The sequence below is a fragment of the Tamandua tetradactyla genome, chromosome 4 (assembly GCF_023851605.1).
Source record: "Tamandua tetradactyla isolate mTamTet1 chromosome 4, mTamTet1.pri, whole genome shotgun sequence".
In the NCBI taxonomy this organism is placed as follows: domain Eukaryota; kingdom Metazoa; phylum Chordata; class Mammalia; order Pilosa; family Myrmecophagidae; genus Tamandua; species Tamandua tetradactyla.
In genome coordinates this window covers 165,481,505-165,496,091 of record NC_135330.1, presented here as the reverse complement: position 1 = coordinate 165,496,091, position 14,587 = coordinate 165,481,505, and the positions used below count along the sequence as shown (strand labels likewise).

General features: G+C 36.4%; 1 long non-coding RNA gene across 1 annotated transcript in view; it reads left to right on the top strand.

Annotated features, from left to right (window-relative positions):
• The first annotated feature begins 1,649 nt into the window (after positions 1–1,649).
• LOC143681483 (uncharacterized) overlaps positions 1,650–14,587 on the top strand; it is a 72,574-nt gene continuing 59,636 nt past the window's right edge. The window contains exons 1-2 of the long non-coding RNA XR_013174672.1: positions 1,650–2,035; positions 3,746–3,814. This is a non-coding gene — a long non-coding RNA (uncharacterized LOC143681483). The remainder of the gene's footprint in view (positions 2,036–3,745; positions 3,815–14,587) is intronic.

The window sequence follows — 14,587 nt, the reverse complement described above, 5'->3', positions numbered from 1 at the left end:
ACTTGAGTAATTCAACTTCATTTAATTCAGTAAATATACATTTGTTTAGATGAACTGCATTGGTCTTGAAAATTGCACTGGGCATTTTAGTTATGGTGTTTGCGCCCCCACAGAGCCCTGGGCTGTGTAGCACCACTGGGTAGCCTGTGGTGCAGAGATGTCCTAACTGGACCAGAGATAAGCAAATGACCTGAGTGTAAAAGGCCTCTAGACTGACTGACAGCCTTTCTGCCCAATCAGACAAAGATGGTGAACCACCCAACCAGACTGACATGCTCCATGATTCACATAGGTGAATGGAGTAGATTGGTAGTCAAAATCTAAAGAAGGGTGCAGATGTACAAAGAAAAAGGGGACAGCTTTCAGACAAAGCTTTTAGTGAAAACTAGAGAGAAAGGTTAATTCTCCAAGCCACTTCACAATGATTTTCAAATCTGATTCCAATCCACATTTAGCCTTATAATAATCTCTGCCTTGCTCCTTCTCTCTTAAAACATCCTTATATAACTAGATGGCCAGGGGAAACTGGACTTTACATTGATTTATAACTTGAAAAACTATTATTCCCAATGATACAAACAGAAGCTTGTATGCCAAGTATTCCCAATGATACAACCAGATTGGAGGCTGGATTTGCATTTGGAAGAAAACATTCCTTTATTTGAAAAGAACCTTTAAATTTATTCAGAATCTTGATCTCTTTGTTTTGAAAATATGAGAAACTTTCTGCCTATTTTTTTCTTGAGGTAGTCTTTTACTCAATGGAATAACACAAATACCCTTTCTTCAGAATGAAAAGTAAGGTGTACATTTCAATATTTCTAAATTGGGTATAATTACAGAACTATTCCCCTTTGAAATTAGAAAATATAGCTCTTGATTTTCTGGATTTAAATTCCCCTTTGTCTCAAAATTATAATTTATTCTAGAGAAGTGTGTGTATTATTTGTGGATGGTGTTTGTGTTGCTTCTTGTCCAACCATTAGCTCCCTCAAAATCAGGAGTGGAGATTGGACTATGGCAATAAGGGACACAAGCCTGAAATTCACATTATGCTGAAAGACAAGCCTGGAATTCCACAGCAAACATTGGAATGGATTATTTGGATGATGCTAAAATTAAACTTGGTAAGTTGAATCCATGCATTTGTCTCTTCTGTCTCCTGAAACATCACAAAAAATAAAAGTAAAAGAATAAAAAAAAGGACATACAGACAATAGGATTTCAGTTTTGTGAATAGGAGAGAAGACAACAGCAAGTAAGAGAGATCAACAAAGTTTTTGAAAGCAGAGTCTAAATATAAGTCTGTGATGTGGGGTGGGGGGAGGAATGGAGATGGTGGATAAGTCAAGAGGAAGTGAACAAGTGAACACTACTGCACCCTCAAAGGGCTCAGAAATCAAATACGCCATGTGCCTTTAAGACAAAGGGTCTTGGAACATGAATTAAAAGTTTGTATTGCTCCTACACCCCTCCTCTCACAGCCAGGTAACTGCTCTTCCTAACAGAAGAAGGGATGCTTACTTTCTGCTGAGATTGAGTCAGATAGAATATGAACTCAGGAACATGGGGTATGTATGAGGGCCATGGGGAATAGGTCCAATAGAGGGACTAAGTGAAAGTCCGCATCACAAATGGTGAGAAGCTCAGGCCCTTTCCACACTCAACTTCCAGAATGCTAGCAGCCTGCCTTAGACCCTGTAGGAAAGAGATTAGAGGATTTCTTTCTGAAAAAAATGACCACCTACATGAGAAAAAAGAACATGTGGGTTGCCTGGCAAAAAGATGAACTCACCTCATGATCACCTTACAAAATTTTATTACCTCACTATTAAATATGAGCAAATAGCTAGACACTTGAGGAGAGCTTCCCACATGAAAGAGAGAGAGAAAAAATGAAAGAGAAAGAATAAAGAGAGCACTTGAACAAAAAGAGATGATTTAGGAAGTTGAAAAATAGTTTAAAAAATCCTCAGGGATTAGAAAAGTATTATAGTCACGAAACAAGAATTATATGTTACAAAAAGGAACAAAGGTAAGTATTAGATATTAAAATTTTGATTTAGGAAATTAAAAATATCAGTATAAGGTTTAGGAGATATAAGATACATTGTTTAATATTTAGAATCTAAGAAATTCTGTTATCTGTATCTATAGATTTTTTTCCTTCCTTGCTTTAATTTTAAATTGGTTTATGAAACATATTGTACAAACAGGCTTTACAATGATTACTTAGATATTTTATTTTAAATTGCCTATGGATAAGCTAAGATATCCATTTTAGGTGGTTAAAATTTTCATATGTTAATTGTAAAAGTATTTGTTATCTTAATAATTACCTGAAATCAGGAAAATGTTTTGTAACATAGGTCATTACTATAGCAATGTAGATTTTTGTAATAACATTCTATTTGATATTTTGAGAACATTCACACTTTCGATAGCTGATCAAATGGTGTTCTAGTTTGCAAGCCACCAGAATGTAATATGCCCAGTATGGAATGGCTTTCATATAGGGGAATTTATTACGTTGCAAGTTTAACATGTTCTAAGGCCGTAGAAATGTCCAATCTAAGGCATTCAGAGAAAGATACCTTGGTTCAAGAAGGCTGATGATGTTCAGGGTTTCTCTATCAACTGGAAAGGCACATGGTGAACATGGTGACATCTGCTAGCTTTCTCTCCAGGCTTCTTGTTTCATGAAGCTCCCCCAGGGACATTTTCCTTCTTCATCTCCAAAGGTCTCTGGCTGCATGGGCTCTGGTGGCTCTTTCCAAAATGGTTCCTTCTTTGGGCTCCAGTAAGCAACCCCACCTTGAATAGGAGGAGATACACATCTCCATGGAAACCATCTAATCAGAAGTTACTACCCACAATTAGATGGTTCATATCTCCATGGGAACTATCAAAAAGCTCCCACCCAGCAATATTGACTGAGGATTAAAGGACATAGCTTTTCTGGGGTACAAAGATCCAAACTGGCACAAATGGTACTTAAATTAATGTTTAAAATTTAGAATTTAAGAACTTTGATATCTCAATTTGTAGATTTTTGCCTTGTTGCCTTAATTTTTTTTTGTATGCTATATGGTGGGGGGTCACATTTCATTATTTTTCCATGTGAGTATCCTGTTACTGCAGCACCATTTGTTGAATTATTGTTTGTTTGTTTCTTTGTTTGCTTTCTTTGTTTTTTTTTTTTTTGGGAGGAAGTGTGTGGGCTGAGAATTCAACCTGGCTCTGCCGTGTGGCAGGGCGAGAATTCTACCAGTGAGCTACCCTTGCACCCCCACCTGTTACCTTAATTTTAAATTGGTTTATAAAAGTTACTGCGCAAACACAGGTTTTATAATGATTTTATGGATACTTTATTTAAACATGCCTATTGTTAAGCTAACTAAGATATCCATTTCTAAGTGTATTGTTTGTTTTCTTAAATAAAAATATTTTCGAAGACAGATACATTGAGAAGTCTCACAGGAACTGAGACAAAAAGTTCAAGAAATAGAAACACAATAGAAAAGAGGGTCAACCTAGGAAGATTTGGGAAGCTCCAAAATTGACTAATAGGAACTCTTTAAAAAGAGAACAGAGTGGATATGGGAAGGGGAGTTCAATGAAGCAATACAGAAAATATCCTTGAAACAAATGACATGAGTGTCTAGATAAAATTGCACACAAAGTGCCTACAAAGCAAAATGACTGACAAAAACCAATACTGAAACACATCATTTTGCACTTTCAGTAAAGGACGATCCTACGAGGTTATGAAAACGAATACCTTCTGTTGTGGGCTGAATTACCTCTTGAACCTGTAAGTATTACTTTATTTTGAAAAAGGGTCTTTGCAAGTGAGATTAAATTTAAAGATCTTGAGATGAGATGGGGAGTTTCTCCTGAAATTTCCCCTTTGGCCCTAAATGCAAATACAAATTTGAAGAGAGAGGCAGAAGCAGATTTAACTCCCAGGGAGGAGAAAGTGATGTGAAGATGGGGCAGAGAGAGACTTGAAGATACTGGTCTTGACATTGGTAATAAGGCAACCACAGTGCAAGAAAGCCAGAGCTGGAATGGGAAAGGAAAGGATTCTGTCCAAGAGCCCCTGGAGGGAGACTGACCTGGCTGACACATTGATTTCGGCCCAGTGATACTAATTTCAGATTTCTAGCCTCCAGAACCATGAGAGAATACATTTCTGTTTTTTTTTTTTTAAACCATCCTGTTTGTGGTAATGTGTTACAGCAGACCTAGGAAAATAATACATCTCCAAAAAATTAAGAATCAAATTGGATCTGGTTTCTCATTAGCTACACTAAAAGAAAGAACACAAGGGAGGCATGCCTTCACAATCCTCAGGGGAAATTATTTTCAATTCAGAATTCCAAAACCAAATTATCATTTAAGTACAAAGGTAAACTGAAGTCATATTCAGATATGCAGAGTCTCAGAACAGTAATCGTCTATGCACCCTTTCTCAGGAAGCTATTAGAGTGTGTGTCCCTATCCAAATGAAAGCGTAAACCAAGATAAGGAAGGTTTGGATGGAGGAAGTCCGGGATTTAACACAGGAGATCAATGAAGAGTTAATGTTCAGGCTAGAGATGAGGCAAATCTTCTGGATAGCTGTAAAATCATCTCAGAGAGCAATAAGTCCATCCGAAGCTGGAAATGAAGGGCTTCCAGCAAGATGTTGCCAAGGAAACCAGTGGGACATAGAGATGGCCTGATGTGTTTGACCATATTGAGAGGAGTTTACAATCCTGGTGGAAAGTTTGGGAATGAATTTGTAACAGGTACAAAAACTAAGCAAAGAAGCAAAGCAATCTTAAGCGCTAGGTAAAATAAGATATAAGAAAGGAAACAATCCTTCTGTGGCTCACTTGTGAACAATACATAGTAATAAAGTAAATATTTTCTATTTAACCATTTGACAATATATTTGTATTGGGGATGTGATGGAAAGTGTAGGTATAAGCAGGAATAAGAGAGCAAAATCCTCACTCTAAAGCCAACACATCATATTTATAAGGAAAAAATGTAGCAATATCAGTGTAAATATGGTTCTTAGAAATATGGATATAAATGACAAAAGAAAAGCGATCTGGATGTGGCTACTTTCAAGCAGCAAAAATTACATGTGGGATGGAGAGTGTTAATTCCATTACACCATGTAATATTCTTTTATAGATATTATATTGCTTTTTTGTATTACTTTAATAAAACTATTTTTAAAGACTGAATAAAGCCTAACTTGGGAACAGTATTATGGGAATTTTCCTGTCTAGGACATGAATGGCCATAATCTGCACTCGCAGGTGAACCTAATTTCAATTGAAGGGGAATTGCCACCATCGGTCATGTTCCGGGCAGGAAATGAACAGTCATTAGCATATATTAGGGAGAAGAGACTTCCTTTCAATTTTGGTTCTAAAGGATCTGGAAGAGGGTGGATGATGGCATTCAGACCTGGACTCTAAGCTGGTCTTAAAAACGAGGTGAGCTAGCTCCCAGCTTCCCCCTGTCTGCAGGAAGGGAGTTGGCCCGGTAAACATTCTCTTGAGATCAGGTTTGGAGCAAGGGAGTCCCTTCTAATCTTAGTAATAAGTTATTTGGTGTTGTACTTCCATTATTCCCAGGTATTCAGTAAAGAGTTGTGATACAGTTGGCCTATTCATTGCTGTACTGGGATCTGATTCTAGGACTCAGAAAGCATGGCCAAGGCAAAGTCAGAGAGGAGTATCATTAGCCCCAAGGAGGACAGCTACAGCTGGAGAGATCCACTTAAAAGATCTCTGGCTGCAAAGAATGCCTCAGGCTGGGAGGCATGACAGTCAGTGGGGCAGAAATCAAGGAGCTTGAACCAGGGCATAATGAGGCAGTGGCCTGGCATAGTAGTTGGGATAGAAGAGGAAAGCATAATCTTATTTTTGTTGAGGCCTGGAATTTCAGGGTTACATATGCAACTCGTTGAGATTAAATCGGATAAAAAGTATGAAGTAGGTTGACAGATGTGACTATATAGGAGAGATAGCATGGAGGATAGAAGAGTTCTGGAGCAAAAACATGGTAGAGATATAATTACCTCTTGCCTGGACAATAAGGGATCGAAAAGGCATTATCCGCCAAAAGACACCTCAGAAATAAGCTATAGAGCAGATTGTGGGTAAAGGAAAAACACAACAATTTCTGTCTCTGTTAGTGGGTCATTACCCATTTGGTACAAAGAGACATCTTCCAAAGGCCAAGAGATTGTTCAAAAGTCTAAGAAAATATTTGATTATCTGAGACAAAATTTGATTGAAAAATATAAAAAGTACATTTCAATATTTCTTTGATGAACCAGATCTTTAAAGTTACAGGTATCTGAAGCCACATACTCTGCCATCCATCCAATATCGATAAACTCTCCCTGCATCAGTCAAGGATCAATATTTCACTAGGGTAACTGAATACCCTGGCATTTCTTTTCTCTCTGACATCATCATCTCTCTCTTCTACTAAATTATTCCCAGCAGTGCACCTTATTGCTATAAGATCTCATACCTTAAAAAAACACTTGCTCTTGATCTCACATTCCCCTCTATTAGCCTTTTCTCTGTTTCTCTTTATATTAAACTTTCTGAAAAGGCTGCCTATATTCACTAGTCCTGCTTTTTCATCTACCATTCTCTCGAGTCCCCCTCAAACAGACTTTTGTCCCTCTCACCTCAAGAAAAAGGCCTTTGCTAGGGTCACCAGGGACCTCTGGTTCCTCGACCTCTCTGCAGCATGAAATACAGTTGACCATTCCCAGGTCCTTAAAGCATTTTTTTAATTTGGCTTCCAGGTCAGTACATTCTCCTAAATTTTCTCTTTCATTTCTGGCGGAGCTTCTTCTGAAACTTCTTTGTCAGTTCATCCTCTTCATTCTTTTCAAACCTCTGAACACCAAAGGGCCTCAAGGCTTGGCCCTTTCTATTTTAACATCACTGCCTGAATTCACTTCTTAGATGATTTCATCCAGTTCTGTGGCTTTAAAATTAATCCGGAAACTGCTGGATCCCAAATTTACGTCTCTAGCTTCAGCTCCCTGTTGGTGTATTCTGTGCCACTTAACCCTTGATTTCCCAGTCTTCCCATCCCCCATCCCCACCAAACTATCTCTCTCCAATTCTTATGAGTCTCAAGGACCAGCAGCACTACTGATTAAGTCAAGATGAGTATGATGTTAATCTCCTGCTACATTTGCTTTAGGACAGACAGCCTTTATTATGCAACTGTCTTATTACAGAGTTTTGACTATTTTAAAGCACTATCCCTTTTCAGAGCAGCTTCCAGAGCAAAACATTGAAATGAATATAAAATAAAAAGAAAAACATGCTTAAGAGAGGAAAAAAAATGTATTTATATCCAAGAAGAGGAAACTTGAAGAATAATTACATTTCTTGCATATCTCCTGGTTATTTACTCTTCAGAAAATTAAGTAAGAAGCTATGAGTTTGAGCTATTACTGGAGAGAGTGAGGAAGACATTAGGGAACCCTCCTCAAGGAGAGCACTGATGGGTACAGGATAGAAATGGGCCACGGAGGAGAGTGGAGTAACACTTTCCCTCAAAGTGTATACAAGACCTGGGGAGGCAACAATCTGTTTGGGGCTATTTCAAGATACCAGGTCCTCTCTAGAGGGAGGTAGAAGGATCCCATTAACTCCTGAGGGCCCATATAACTCCCAGATTTACATTACACCATTACATTACCACCACACTTTTGCAAGAGAGTACAGTAAATATGTAGGATTAAACCAGTCACCATCTGGAACCTTTCTTGGTCTAGGCACATTTAACCTCACTAAGGCAGCATTGCCACATATGTGCATCTCCAGCAGAGTTTATTTTATTTTATTTTTTAAATACACAATGTCCTTCAAGTTTCGTTTTACATCTACCACAAATAACAGGTTTTAGCACATCAGGTGATATTTTGCTTCCTGAAGCATTTAAATTAAATTTCTATTACCAATGCAAATGTGTACTTTCCAATTTACCCACTGCACAATAAAACCTAATTTAAAGCAATTAATGTTCATTAATGGCCCCATCTGCATGTTTATCACTTTATCCTTAAATACTTGAGACATAGTATCCATATTTTATAGCTCACTTCTTATCAGCAAGAATTCTCATCCACAAGGGTAAATGTAAGACTAATGTATCAGGATCTCATATCTTATAAGAAAACAATGTTGCCTTTTTTTGAAAGAGCTACATAAGTTGAATCTGCATAATGCTAAATGGACCTAACCCAACAAAAAGGTTTGTAGGAGTGTGCTCAGCTCCCTCTGTTGTTTTTCTTCTTTCCCTTCAGCAGCAGGGAGAGCAGGTTGGCCAGTTCTGCAGTCCTCCCTTGGGGTTTTGCCAGGAATGGATGGAATGCAGCTTTAGCAGCACCACAGGGTTTTCCTACTTCCCCCCACCCTGCCTACTGGAATTGTCTTGTAGAGCTGGTAGGACTTACTGAAGCATGAAGTATTTGAGCACACACTTTAGCATCAGTTGCATGCATGTGAGGACATTGCTCAACCTTTTGGAGCCTCAGATTTCTCAGCCTGCCTCACTAGGTTTTTCTCAAGATTGAATACGATAATATGTTAAAGATAAAAGTAAGTTCTAAATAAGAGTATAGGTTCCAGACAGAAGGCTCAGGTTCAAATCCTGACTTCACCACTCAACAGTTTATGCGTGCTAAAGGAAAGCTATGTTACCTCTCAGTGCCTCGTTTTCTCATCTGTAAAATGGGTATCTATTTCGAAGGGCCACTGTGAGGATTGAAATGGCTTAATGCAAGTAAGCATTTGGGGACCACTAGGAAAAAAAGAAAAGCAGTAGGTTCTAGGTGAAGAACAGCTGTTTTTAATTGAAGCTTTTTCCCTAGAGCCTGTGACTGCGGGGCTTATAGACAAGAATCCTGGCACAAGGCCACGTGCAGGGAGGTGTCTGACCTCCCTAACTACCCCACCCACACCATCCTAGGAGGAGGCATACTAAGCATCCCTTCTGTGATGCAATTATGTCTAAGCCCCGACAGCCAAGTGTGTATATATAATTCTTACAAAGACTGCAAAGAAAAAGGGAAAAGAGTCAATAATATGTTTACACCCTTGCCACAAGGAAAGCAAATGAGCTCGGATGAGACTGTTTTATAATGTTACAGAGCAAAGATCAACCCATCTGGTTTCTCTATTCTTTAAAAAATGTTAATAAATGTTTCCACACGTGTGGAATGCACTAAAATTTACATTTTACAAGTCATTATCATGTTGGTGGAAGGCAGAACGATATCCAGCTTGTCACTGGAGGGGCAGATGGAGATGGAGTTTCGGAAGCTGACACGATAGCTGACGGAGATGAGTGAAATTTACGTTCTTACACCCTAATGGCAAGCAATTATCTCTGAACTAGGATAAAAAATGTGCTTTTTTATCCTCAAAACTTGACATGTGTTACAGAGGTTTCCAGAAGGCATATTTTCTATAAAGAAGGAACTGTTTTTGTATTCAACACTTAGAACAGAGTTTAATTGGATACTGACCCTTTCAGAAGATTTTGTTACAAGTCAAATGTAGATATTGAGAGAACAGAAAATCTACCTGAAGTTGTCTGCTACTTTCTATTATCTCCTTCTCTGTTTAAATATTACCTTACAAATTTAGTTTTACTTCATATCCAATACCTTCTACAGATTTTGGCATTAGCAAACTATAAATTACTCTATGCACAATCCTTGGTCGTATTTTTTATGAGTATCATAAATAAAACAAATATAAGTGGGTCATTTGGTGTTTATCCTGGTCTGCAAGATTATCTTAGCATGACAAACATTCTGATTCCATAATTAAATGATATCCTACATAATAAAAATCAGTAAATTTACTGGTGTAGTCTATCACTAATGACATTATATATTAAAATATATTAATATAAAACTTTAAGACAATTTAAATGTTTTATAGTATTAATTTTGAATGTTTTGATCCATAAATTTATTTTGTGTAAAAAAAGTAACCAACTATATATACTCTCCTATCTATAAATTGCATATCTTGAAAAAAGATGCAGTATATACACAAATGAATTTCAGTACTGATTTTATTAAGGTAAATGTAACTACTGTTTGATAAAGAAGTAAAATTTTGCAAGTTAAATTACAAAGTTCACAAATGTACATTAACAGCCTGTTAGGGATGGAAAAGATGGTGATTTATATATTTCAACCAGCTTATGTCAGAAGTAAGAAATCTGAAGCTCAAAAATGTGACTGTAACATTCAAAGAACAATATGCTATCAAAGAAGAGCAATGGCAAAGAGTAAATTAAAATACTTTTGACCATTTGAAAATTAACCATAAGCCATTTTAATAGTATTTTAAGCTTAATCTAATAAAAATAGTGGAAAAACAGCATGCCAGAAAAAAGTCAACATGAATTTTATGTATTTCAAAGAATTAACGATGGGCCTGTCAGATGAAAAGAAAGGGAAGAAGAAAAGAAAATAATATCGAGCATGTTATGCCAAAATCATGATAACGGTTTCTTAAAAAAACCTTAGTTTAAAATCTGTTTTAATCCTTATTAGGCTGTGACTTTGTGCAAATCAAACTCATGAGCCTCTGATTCCACCTAGGAGGTAATAATACACCGAGTTATTATGAGCATTAAATGAGACAGTGTACGTGAACCACTGCATTTCACATGCAGTACAGCATGAATACAGTGTACTCCTGAATCTTCATACAGGCTCTGCTATTTAATGCCCTCAACCATACTGTGAGACTCAAGGCTAAGTTTTGCCCAAAGTCAGTGGCAAAACTGGGATTCAAATCCGGCCTGACTAATCCAAAGCCCAAACTCTTCTCATATATTTACCCTTAAGACACTTGTGCATTCTGATCCCCTTCTGCAAATCCTTCCTCCACTCTATCCTCAAACTCTGAGTGTCTGATAAACTCTTTTCATCCATCATAGTCCATTTCAAATATAACTTTTCAGTGAAGTATCCCTGGAGCTTCTATCATATGTACTCCTAGCAGTGTTTTCCTTTTGCTTTACTTATTAATAATTCACAATTTTTAATTGTTTTTCTAATTATGTTTAAGCACTATTAATCTGCTAGACTATAAGTCTCATAGGAACAAGAACCATTTCTCTCTTGCTGAACATCATGGCTCCAACCCCTAGCAAAACAGCTGGCACAGTGTAGGCAGTCAATAAGTTTGTTAAATAAATCAATGAATACATGTATGAATAAATGAAGAGATGCTTGGATTGATGAATGTTTTGGTTTAGTTTTGTTTTATGAGAGATGGAGTAAGATCCCTGAGGAAGTAGAAGGACTTGATTCAAGACATGGGAGTAAAAATTTCTAGCTAGCGCCCCAACCCTGGAAAACAAAGTTATGGAGAAGGAATGATTCTGATACTGGAACAGAAAAAAATATATGGAAGGATAGTTGTAAATGCCACAATATTTTCAAATAAGAGCCCTTCATAGATGCCATATTCTCTGCAAGGTAGGAGGTGGCATTCATACGTGAGTATGAGTGAGGGGAGGAAGATGGGATCTTGAAAAGATGACTGAATGGAATGGGACAAGGTAATGAGAGACACAGAAGAATTCCCGGGGAACATCAAACATTCAGTCAAAGTTAGAGGCTATGAATTTTTTATGTTATCCGTTTACACTGGCTTGGATAATAATTATCTGCTGCACATGCACACTTCAGCAACTAGGGTCATGAAAATGAAATGACAGATGGTTAGACTCAATGTAATGATGACGATGACAACGATGACGATGAAGACAAACCTTGACTCACTGTTAGGCTGTCAATATGTTCCCATGGATTGTCTCATTTGGCACACACACACACACACACACACACACACACACACATATAAAGTCTATGCTGTCCATACCCATACTTTACAGATGAGAAAACTGAAACTTCTTGTTTAGACAACATTATTAAGGAACAAGTTTTCATACCTTAAAATTCATCTGTTTTGAGTGGACAATTAAATGATGCTTAACAAATTTCTAGAGTTGACCATATCACCACAGATCAAGTTTAGAGCATTTTCATGACCAAAAAAATTCCTTTGAGCCATTTACCTGCAGTTTTCTTCCAAACCCCAAACCCAGGCAACTGCTGATCTGCTTTCTATCTCTACAAATTTTGCCTTATCTGGACAGCTCATATAAACAGACTCATATAACATAGAAATATGTTCATTGTGCCTGGTTGCTTTTGCTTAGCATAATATTTGATAGGAATTGCATTGAAGCCAATTAATTTGGAGGGAATTGCCTAGTATTAACAATTAGCAATATCGAGTCTTCTAAACCACCAACATAGACTGTCCTCCATGTGTTTAGATTTTTAAGTTCTTTCAGCCATGTATTGTAGTTTTCACTGAAAAAATCTTTTGTTTATTTTGTTCAATTTCTTCCTCATCATTTAATTCTTTTTGATGCATTGTGAATGGTATTGTCTTCTTAATTTGTTTCCAAATTTTTCATTGCTACAGTAATATAGAAATACTGATCTTGTGTTCTGAAACTTTGTTAAATAATTTTTTTGTATGTGAAGTTTCCTTATTAATAATGAGTTCTCTTCTTCCTTTCCAATATGGATGACTTCAACTTATTTTGTTTTGATGTACTGTGTTTTGCTGCTGCTACTGTTGTTTGCCTTATTTCACCGGCTAGAAGCCAGTGAAATACATTGAAATACATTGCTGAATAGAAGTGGTAAGAACAGACAGACATCTTTGACTTGTCCCCCATCTTGGGAAAAGCATTCAGTCTTTCATCTCTAAGTATGAAGTAGCTGTAGGCTTTTCAAAGATTCCCTTTCTCAAGTCGAGGAATTTCCTTATATTCCTGGTATGCTGAGAGTTTTTATCATGAATGGGGATAGATTTTTGTCAAAAGCTTTTTTTGACTGTGAGATGGTCATGTAGTTTTTGTCCTTTATTCTATTAATGTGGTATTTATATTAATTGAGTTTTAGATGTATCACCAACCCTCCATTACAGATATAAATCCCCCTTCTCATTTTATATAATCCTTTTTATAGGTTATTGAATTCGGATTGCTACTTTTTTGTTAAAGGTTTTCGTATCCATCTTTATGTGGGGTATTGTCTGTAATTCTCCTTTCTTGTGATGTAGTTCTCTGGCTTTATTATCAGAGTAATTCTAGCCTCAAAATTAAGGTGGGAAGTGTTCCCTCTTTAAATATGTCCTGAATTGACTTGGAAAAATTGGCATTTCTTCTTAAAATATTTGGTAGAAAGCACTAGTTAAGACATCACAGTATAGGCTTTTCTTTGTGGGAAGATTTTTGAATTACTAGCTCAAATTTCTTTATTTGTTCTAGGACTATTCTCATTTTCTGTTCCGTCTTACATTAATTTTGGTATTTGTAAAGATACAGTTTTCTGTTGTAGTCTTTATTATTTCCTTCCTTCTGATTGCTCTGAATATGATTTGCACTTCTTTCACTTTTTTCTTAAGGTGGAAGCTTATGTTCTTGGAGTTGAGAACTTTCTTTTTTGCTGCCATAAGCATATAAAGTTATAAATTTCCTCTAAATACTGTTTTAGCTGCACCCTGTAATTTTTATGTTTTATTTTCATTTTCATACAACAGTATAATTTTTAATTCCCCACGTGATTTCATCTTTGACCCATGGGTCATTTAGAAGTGGGTCAGGTCCCTAATATTTGCAATTTCCCAGATTTCTGTTTTGATCTATAATTCAATTCTGTTGTGCTCAGGAAACATACTTTACACTCTATCAAGTTTTAAAATTTACTGAGAATTATTTTGTGACCTAGCTTATGATCTGTTTTGGAGAGTATTCCAGTCAAAGAATGTGTATCCTGCAGTACTTGGGTGAGTTATACTATAATGTCACTTAGTAACACTGGTTGATATTGTTATTCACTCCTCTATACCCATGCTGAACTTCAGGCAAGATATTTGTTCTATAAATTGTTGACAATGAGATATTGAAATTCTTTATCTTTTAATTGTCTACCTCACTTTTCAATTCAATTCTTAGTTTTTGCTTCAGGTATATGGAATCTCTGTTATGAGATGTATATATATTTACAAATGTTATATCTTCCTAATGCTTTGACTCTTTTATCATGAAATTTCTACTCTTTGTCTCAATAATATTTCTCATCTTAAAGTTTATTTTGTCTGATACTCACATAGCCACTTTAACTCCTATGGTTACTGTTTCATGGTATATCTTTTTCCAACTTTTTACTTTCAACCTCTTTATGTCTTTACATCTAAGTTGTGTCTCTTGTAGATGGCATATAGATATCTCAAAAAACCAAAATAAATCAGATGTTTTTCCTTAAATAATGCCCTAAAGATTTAAACTATAAGGCAAAGACGCCATCTACCATAACTAAGCAGTTGTAAAAATAGGTGATAAGATACAGAAGCTCTGATACTATATTCTTTGATGAGTTAAGAACACCCTTCATTTTAGGTAAGTCTTTATGTTAGAATCATATTTTTAACTCTTCCTG